Source organism: Macrobrachium rosenbergii, chromosome 23 (genome assembly GCF_040412425.1).
Source record: "Macrobrachium rosenbergii isolate ZJJX-2024 chromosome 23, ASM4041242v1, whole genome shotgun sequence".
NCBI classification, from domain to species: domain Eukaryota; kingdom Metazoa; phylum Arthropoda; class Malacostraca; order Decapoda; family Palaemonidae; genus Macrobrachium; species Macrobrachium rosenbergii.
This window is the reverse complement of record NC_089763.1, coordinates 16,388,495-16,398,494: the sequence shown is the minus strand read 5'-3', so window position 1 is coordinate 16,398,494 and position 10,000 is coordinate 16,388,495. Positions and strand designations below refer to the sequence as shown.

Below are 10,000 nucleotides of genomic sequence, written 5' to 3'. Positions count from 1 at the left end.
CAATTATCAAAGAATAAAACAATTAATCAGTATCACATACACCCTCTCTAAATACGACCACCATTTTGTTGCATCCTCGATCGCATTCAACACGAAATGCGTTGACATGTGCATTCTTACAAATTCTTAACTGTTTCGACGAAGAAATCCATATTATGTCGTCCTGGAAAAATCAATCGTTTGGTTTTAGAAATAACCGATGAAGTAAAAAAAAATATGATGGGGTAGGAAAATGAAAAGAGAGAGAGAGAGAGAGAGAGAGAGAGAGAGAGAGAGAGAGAGAGAGAGAGAGAGAGAGAGAGAGGTGTCATTTGCTATTAATGGGTTTTTATGAAATATCTTTCTGGACGTACCCTAAATAAATAAGAACAAAGCACCTACTAAGGTTAAACGAAAACGGTTTCAGCACTGGTAAATACCTAGAGAAGGGAAGAGAAGCGCACTTGCAATGGGAGGAGGAGGAGGAGGAGGAGGAGGAGGAGGAGGATCATGATTATGGCAACTGCTGTTGATAGAGAAAAGGCGATTAGCAACGTTAGATTCTTAGAGCTGAGGCCGTGCAAGTGCAACAGTGCAACAGAGATTGCCCCACTGATCTTCCTTCACACTGGGAATTAGGCACTGCCTGGACAGATGGTTGCAAAGCACGAGGGAAAACATCAACACCATTAATGTTCACATATCAGCAAAGCCTAGCTTGCATGCACTGGTTCATTAGGCTCTAATGCATATAATAATGTACGTGCGCTTGCGCATGCATAAACAAGATTTAATATGACTTTGCAACAACAATAGTATATGACTTAGATAGAGAGAGGGCAATTTTCCAGACACTGATGACTTTCTCTCAGGAAATTTTATTCAGAAGGTTTTTATTATTAATCTTTTATTGTTCAATGTATATAAATCAGATATTAATAAAAGTTAAGATATTTCGCAAAAATCTTAATATAAACTCATTTTGTTACTAGTAATAAAAACAATCGCGAGGTTATTACAAAAAACTATATCCGTTAACTCATTTTACTGTATTTTCAGTTCAAGGAGACACAAAAAACTCCGCGTATTAAAATGTCCTAACTTTCGACTACATAAAACCTTCAACTAAATGAATGGTATAAAAATAATATAAACTCCTGAAAATCCTTGATTATCGTTCACAAGTGAAAGAATTATTTTGATTTTATAAACATGATGTACATATATTAATACTATACATAATATAAAATAAAATTTAATAACGATCTGACGGTATTACTGAATACAAATAATGAACTGCGCTACCTGCAGTAGTAATGACATTGAATCTGGCGTGAAATTATACATACCCGACCAAAACAATCTTGGCGATGTGCACCATATACGCTGAGCGTTTAATTCATACCGAATCACAACATGCAAAAATCACACAATTACGTGGCACAATTGTTATTGTTACGAACGTCTACGTTTGAGTCCATTTACGTAAAATAAGTAAATAAATAAATGATTATATAAGGCTATATATATACTTTATATATATATATATATATATATATATATATATCTTTTTATATATATATATATATATATATATATATAATGTTGGTCACTTTTTTATCAGATACCTATATGTAACTGTTAGTAACCACCATGCCCCTTTGGATAACATTTTTTTTATCGAATTCTTACACCTTTTGGACCTTACATAGAAATTCTGAAGTCCTGATCACGGCGGTAACGTAACCTCATTCTGATACTCCACATGTGGGTTCGAATCCTTGCTACGGATGTCAGATTTTTTTCATATTGTTGCATTTGGATATCAGGCTTTGTAGTGACAAACGTATCTCAAAAGAGTGAAGAATTCGTGAAGTTAAGAGGGCAAAGTGGGTATTACAGTTACACATACATACATTATGTAAATGTATACATAAATATACATATATATTTATATATGTACAACTGCATCACGAAAATATGGAACGTGATGGATACATAAATAAAGACAAAATCCTCGACTCTCCAACCGGCCAGTGAAGAATTAGAGGAATTTATTTCTGGTGATAGAAACTCATTTCTCGTCATAATGTGGTTCAGATTCCACAATAAGCCGTAGGTCCCGTTGCTAGGTAACCAATTGGTTCTTAGCCACGTAAAATAAATCTAATCCTTCGGGCCAGCCCTAGGAGACCTGTTAATCAGCTCAGTGGTCTGGTTAAACTAGTAAGATATACTTAAGACAAAATCCACAAAGGAAAGAGAAACAATGGAGTGCTGCAAGGCCTTTCGACTTCTAGTCCTTTGGACCCCTGTTTTAGTAAAATGTTCAATGACCTAAAATATAAAACCACTGACTAAGCTACAAATTAGTTACCATACATGTATTTTCTATGTATTCGTATGTTTAATACAATTTTTTTGTAAAAATGTTCACCTTGCAAAAAACATTATTATTATTTACCAAAAACAAGGGAATTATTGAGTTGTACTTTTATAAAGATTTTTGGTGGTCAATCAACTTCCTTGTATAATCTTTTAGTTGTCCTGTCCCTGCTTCTAAACGGTTGAGCTTAATCCTTTGTAAACCTCTTAAATATTTAACGCTGTTTTGGGAGTACCACTAATTTTTCGATTGTGTTGGATTCCAGGTACATATTTTTTCCTTTGTAATCGCCATTTGTCATTTATATGAGCTTTCTTTGTAAACTCATTTTATATTTATTCAGTCCGCTAAGTAAAGGACTAGAAGTCGAAAGTCTCTTTTCTCCGTGTATTTTTGTCTATATATATATATATATATATATATATATATATATATATATATATATATATATATATATATATATATATATATATATATATATATATATATATATATATATAGAGAGAGAGAGAGAGAGAGAGAGAGAGAGAGAGAGAGAGAGAGAGAGAGAGAGAGAGAGAAACACTACGGCAACGTACCCAAGGCAATAACTTGCTGAAGGATGATGCAACATTACTAAAACGAGAATACATCAGAAAATTGGTCAATAGGTAATGAAGGAGCGACTGCAAAATCGGAATGTCTTGGTTGCCTGTAAATGCCACTCTGGGAAACGTAAAAGGAGACGAGGGTCGTCGCTGTAAATAATTCTGATGACTTCAGCCAGACGTCTGATCACATTGCCTGAGACAACTCATTAATCAAGAAGGTACTGAACGGGAGGGGGGCGGGGTAAGAGGATACTCACCCACAGGAACAAAGAGGAGATTATTTCGGATTACCTTACGATTACTGGTGGATTATCTAGCATTATTCACCTTATTAGTCGGTTCTATAATAAACTTTTTGAAAAATTAATGAAAACGACACAAGGCGTAATAAAAACAACTGAAAATGCGCCGAAGTTTCTTCGGCGCAATCGAGTTTTCTGTACAGCGTATAATGCTGTATGAAACTCTCAGCCGGCCGTGGTGGCCTGTGTTGCTGTGGTGGCCTGTGTTGCTGCGGTGCCAGACGCACGACCATGGCTAACTTTAACCTTAAATAAAAAGAAAAAACTATTGAGCTAGAGGGCTGCAATTTGGTATGTTTGATGACTGGAGGGTAGATGATCAACATACCAATTTGCAGCCCTCTAGCCTCAATAATTTTTAAGATCTGCGGGCGGACAGAAAAAGTTCGGACGGATAAACAAAGCCATCTCAATAGTTTTCTTTTACAGAAAACTAAAAACAGAAAAACTGCCAACGGTATATAATAATAATAATAATAATAATAATAATAATAATAATAATAATAATAATAATAATAATAATAATTTGAAAAGTTACAGTCGAATCTCTTTCACCTACACATATTATCCTGACTTGAGACTTTCTCCAAGTCGACGTCTTCAAGATCAATGCATGCATGTGACTGATTACATTAGAGAATCAAATGGATTATCTCCGATTATTACCCTCGCTGCTGATTTATAGCACACTCACTCACGACCATTATTCAAATTCACATCGACAGCACGATGGATGTGCCGAATCATTTACTTTCTAAGCAGTATATGATTGGTTTTACCAGCCCTATTCTTCACTAGTTCCCCGAATACTCACCTGACTAGTTCCCCAACACCCACTTGACTCCTTCACCAAAACTCACTTTTGTGTGCTTTGACTTTGTCATCGTTAGCTTGCTTCCAAAATTAAAAACGCCAAGCGCTGGGATCTATGAGGACATTCAGCGCTGATACGGAAACTGACTGTAAATAGGTGTAAAAGGGGGAAAAGTTCGCAGTTGAACTATGTATCAATTGTTAAGGGAGGGTGGAAAGCAAGAGAATACAAAAGAAGGTACAGTAAAAAGGAATGAAAGGGGTTGTAGCTGGGGGCCGAAGGAACGCTGCAAAGAACCTTAAGTAATGCCTAAATTGCACCGCATGAGGTGCACTGGCGGCACTATCCCCTACGGAGCTTCCAAAATTAGTAGTCTTTGGATGAAAGGGAATGCAAAGTCGCGCATATGCCAATCTAATTCTCTCAACCAAGCCATATATTTCCTGAGAGAACTCTCTCTCTCTCTCTCTCTCTCTCTCTCTCTCTCTCTCTCTCTCTTGAAAAGGGTACAACTGCCGTACACGCGTACGCCCGACCGATCTTGACAGAACCCGAAATATTCCGCAAATTTCAATGAAAATTTGCCAAATACGGGCAGCCTCAATTAAATCCGGTTCTTGCGTTGGCCAGAACGCAATACTATCCGAGCGGTAACTAATCCCACTATTACGTGACATCATGAATCAACTGGGTTTGATATCTTAATTATCGAAAAAATAAAAGTATCTCAACAGAAAAACAATTCATACAACTATTTCCATATCGATTAGTTAAACGCATAAATTTAGTGCGAAATGCCTAACTAATCAAGTAACAGAAATATCCACCAGGCATGAGTAGACTGAATATATTATACACGCATTCTGTATATACTGTATATGCATATATATGTATTTATATATGTATATGTATATATGTATGTGTATATGTATGTATACTGCATAAATATATATAAAAATGTATTACAGGAAAGGTAAAAATTAAAGACCAGGTACTAAGCGCTTTATATTAACAAATTACTAAAAACTTTCCAGATAAATGTTGTTTACAAGAATTCAGCAACAGTTCAAAATTTCATTGTTCGTAGCTCCCCAAAACAAATTAGTGGTTGTATTTGCACGATTCCTTGTGCTGGGTGTAGTAACAAATATCTAGGTCAAACTGGTAAAGAACTGGATTACCGTCTAAAACAACACTTTTATCCGGTTCGAATAGGTCAAATGAAAAGTGAATGATTTTAACCGCTGTATAGACTGGAAAAACTCATCTCAGATAATTTTTTGTAACTATTGTTAAAAGATATATCACTGAATCTGCCTTTATAAAGTATTTAACAACCAGCTTGCGATTCTAATTGGATAGTTACCTTGTTCTACTAATTGCAGTTTCAGTTCTTCAGCATTTTTAAAGTAGTCTTACTTATTGTATGGTAATGACAATCTATTTTTTGAACTTCTGCTTACATACAATAGTGATGTTATGATTGCTGATGGCTTTGATTTTTGGCTTTTGAAGTTTTCTTTTTCGTGTGTCTATTTATTTAACTGTGTACCCCGAAGTAGTGTACTCAATACACGAAGGCGCTTGAGACCTGGTCCTCATTTTCACCTTTCCTGTGGTTATCTGCGTATATATTTGTCACGTGCAGTTTGGTGGCTTATTGCTGATGTACAGTATGTGTATATATACAGTATATATACATATATATATATATATATATATATATATATATATATATATATATATATATATATATATAATGTGTGTGTGTGTGTGTATACAGTATGTATGTATATATATATGTATATATATATATATATATATATATATATATATATATATTACATGTACATACACATATAATTATTTTAAAAATCACTACTCAAAAAGTAACATTCAGTAGTCACACCCAAAGCATGAACGCGCAAAGACTAAAGTGCGTGAGATAAGCTTAAGGTAAATAAGATTTGCACTAATGCCTTCTTAACTTTGATTGATATACAAAAGATCATACCGCTAAACATAAACGCACACATTAGAAGACAAACTGCACAAACAGTGGCAAAATAAAGTCAGGAAGGATGAGTTACTCAAAACGCAAATGTGTTTTAGTAATAATAATAATAATAATAATAATAATAATAATAATAATAATAATAATAATAATAATAATAATAATAATATCACCATCAATCATTATCATCATCATTAATATCAATATCAACCTGGAAAGAACACTAGGCAAATGTAAATAAAATTCTCGTGTGTAAAATTTAAAGCCGATAAGCATATACGCGTACTCTTAGATGAAGAAAAATATAAATCTGATAAACAGCGGTCTCTATAATTCGCCTGACAACTGGAAACGAATCTTGAGAAAAAGCTACGAAAAAAAGGAAGAAAAACAAGCCATTCTTCTTCGTCTTGTTTCTGAAAGCAAACGTCAGGATAAATTAAAATGTACCTCTTAGATAACTCCCTCATTAAAGGCACAAGCAAGAATCAGATCGTCCTCACAAGAATTTCTCCTGACCGTTCTCAATAATAGCAAAACGAAAAAATAAAATAAACAGTTAAAAAAAGGGCCTCTCTTACACTGAATAATATATGGTGGTTGTTGGCAGGTGTAGATCGCAGTCATGGTAAATATTTGGTTGGTGCAAGTCAATGCGTTGCATGGGTCCTCTTTGTTGAGTGGTTAGGACACACTCCTAACAAGTGAGGACAACTAGGCTGGACTCCCTAGCTAAAAAAAAAAAAAACACACACACACACATACACAACCACAATCATGCACGTTCAATTAAAAGAAACTGTTCCTCTGTTTGCCTATGCAGTGAATTATGTATTTGGTATATGGTCGACGCAGGCGGATCGCAACTAAGATGGATAATGTCATGTGGTACGCAATCTCATCGCAAAATAACTGCCGACCTTTCCAAGGAACAAAAAATGGATGTACGTGTGTGTGTGTGGAGACACTAACTTAAAAACAAAATTCACTAGACTACAATAATCTTGGCAGTAAATGTTATCTTCAGAATACTCACAGGTTCCCCATCAAGATCTAGAGTACTGTTTCCCATAAACATCGCTACAGTCTGTGGACAAAAAACAATAAATTGGATCATTAAATTCATGAAAAACCTCATCGAGATAAAGAATAGAGAAGTGGCTATTAACCCGTTAATCTCTTTGAATGAACAGCAAACTATTGCAAGATAATCATCTTACCCAATATTCATCTATCATCATCACCATCACGGTAACAATCAGCATCAATATTAACAACAGACCAGTCGTTTGATCCCACCAATCATTTTTATAAAGAATTTTCGTATTATCAATCGTTTCATTAAATACCAAAGTTTTCTCGGCATCGTAACTGTAGTTGTGTGATTCTAGTTGTCAGATGTGATTTGATTAAAAACGACAATGACAAAGTGACTGAGTACCCCTGTTTGTCATATGTGAAAATAAAGGGACGAATATCACAGCTACCTAACAGAACTATAGCGGTACCCAGCGAGACTGACGGCTTCAATATCGTGTCCTGGCAACTTGACCTTATGAAATCGGAAAAACTGTTGACTGGTAGGTTGCCAGAACGCGGCAATAAAAAAAGTTAAACCAAAGATCAGTCAAACTAAACTAAAAACTACAGAATGGGCCAAAATACGTAACAAACTTGACAATTGTTTGGATTTACCAATGAAAACACTCGGGCTTTCTAAAAGGGCACCTCTGGTTATATGGGGAGTATCTTTGGCTCCTCTCTTTCTTTATAAAAAAAAAAAAAAAAAACTTTCATTCTTTCAGGAAAACTTCAATTTCCCCTCGAGAATCATCGCCTGGCAAAATTTAAAGCTAAACAAAAAGTAAAACTGAACACACGGCTTTTCATCCGGATTCGACATACATGTAGAGTTTTCAGCAAAAAAAAGTGTTTAATTACAGGTGGCCAACGGGGCAAGTACACAGATCATCAACCTCCGAAATAAAAACGTCCGTATTAGCCAAAGCGCTCATCTAAATCAGCGGAGGTAGCAATTAGTAAAATATTAAAAGCAATTAATCCCACTCAGGTGATGTAAACACCTTGGAGATAACCACCGACCCACCTCAACTCTTTCGCTTAAGGTATAACGAACGCGGCTGTGCTTATAAGGAGACGGGCCTCTCTCTCTCTCTCTCTCTCTCTCTCTCTCTCTCTCTCTCTCTCTAATGAAAAATACTTAGTTATAAAAATACAAGTAATGGGACACACACAAAACTTATTGAAAAACCCTGCCTCTCAGGGTTTATCAAAGTTGTTTTCAGTAGTAAACCATTAAAAGATCAGATATGTCTTAATAATTACTAATTGTTAGGTAAAACTACTAAAGGTAACAAATACATAACCATACACTAAAACGCAAGAGCACGACTAAATAGAAGTACGAGAATAATAATAACTGGAAAAAATCGAAGTACGGGAATAAAGATAACGATGAAGAGAGAACACTCGACTCGAGGCGACGACTTTCCTGTTTTCACCCTCTGTTTCTAAACACGTTACTGCTGATTTGGCATTGCCTTGTCTCTGCTGCTTCGTAAACCTCCTATACCTATTCGAGGTACTAGTTAGTGGGAGAGGAACATTCGGCGCAAATGATATATCTCTATCTTTGGACATCGGTTAGTAACCCGTCTTCTTAATCTTCCTAAAAACTGTGGGCATTTATCTTCCTCCAGGAAACCGGTGTTAGGAACTTCGGAGCGTCTCTCTCTCTCTCTCTCTCTCTCTCTCTCTCTCTCTCTCTCTCTCTCTCTCTCTCTCTCTCTCTCTATCTCTCTCATATTATATATAAGGTATAATATATATATATATATATATATATATATATATATATATATATATATAATATATATATATATATATATATATATATATATATATATATATATATATATATATATTATATATTTTCTTTCTGCATAAGCAGTTGGAATATTTAACACTAAATCCGAAAAGATTTACAATTCAAGTAGGAGCACACCTCGACATATAATAATTTCCCATGAAAAAATGCCACCAGGGCCCTTGATAAACCGCTGCGTCTTTCTTTACTTTTATAGTGCTCTAATAATTAGAGTGCTGGGAGGCTCTGGTAAAGTGATAAAGCGGGGTAGATTCCTTACGCTTAACTAAATAGTAATTATACGCTCTTTTAACGTCCTAGTTATCACCTCGCTGATCTTGCAATAAATGGCACTGGTGTTTTTATCTCCAATTTTCACTGCGTCAACATCAACGTGCTGGAGTTCAGGATGTTATTATGTCGAGGTTAAGCTGTGAGGTCATTTCAATTGCGTCATGCATCAGCGTTTGATGCGTGCGTAAAAAGTTACGGATCTCACCTTCGTATAAACATACTTATGGTACAGCTTGCGACAAGGCAGAGTCAAAACGTTTCTAGCGCACTTTCATCCGGTATGAAAAACATTTCAAGTGTTTCGTGACGCTATTTCTAACAATAACAAAAAAAAAGTTCAAATATGCAACAACGACGGAGGAGTAACCACTGACAAATACTTATTCGGTTCAAAGGGATTTGTCTCTCTCACCAGCAAACATGCCCCTCTGCGAGTCACTATTTATGTCACGTAATACTTCGAATGAATAAACGAACGGCTCCATCGACCATTACTTCTCATAGTGTACGCGCAACTTCAACGTTTCAAATGGATCGATTGTTTGTTATTGATACTCTTCAAACTAACAACACTGACACTGAGGCTTTTGTTAAAAGCAGCAAAGTCCCTTCCTTATTATTTATATACATACATACGTGCTTATACAGATATGTATATATATATATATATATATATATATATATATATATATATATATATATATATATATATATATATATATATATATATATAT

General features: G+C 35.1%; 1 long non-coding RNA gene across 2 annotated transcripts in view; it reads right to left on the bottom strand.

The window, feature by feature from the left end:
* The window catches only part of LOC136851308 (uncharacterized), a 178,531-nt gene that overhangs the window by 30,006 nt on the left and 138,525 nt on the right, over positions 1 to 10,000 (bottom strand). Inside the window, exon 3 of one of the 2 annotated variants that reach the window (XR_010856838.1) lies at positions 7,122 to 7,172. The exons of the other annotated variant lie outside the window; for it this stretch is intronic. This is a non-coding gene — a long non-coding RNA (uncharacterized lncRNA). The remainder of the gene's footprint in view (positions 1 to 7,121; positions 7,173 to 10,000) is intronic. 2 annotated transcript variants of the gene reach the window in all.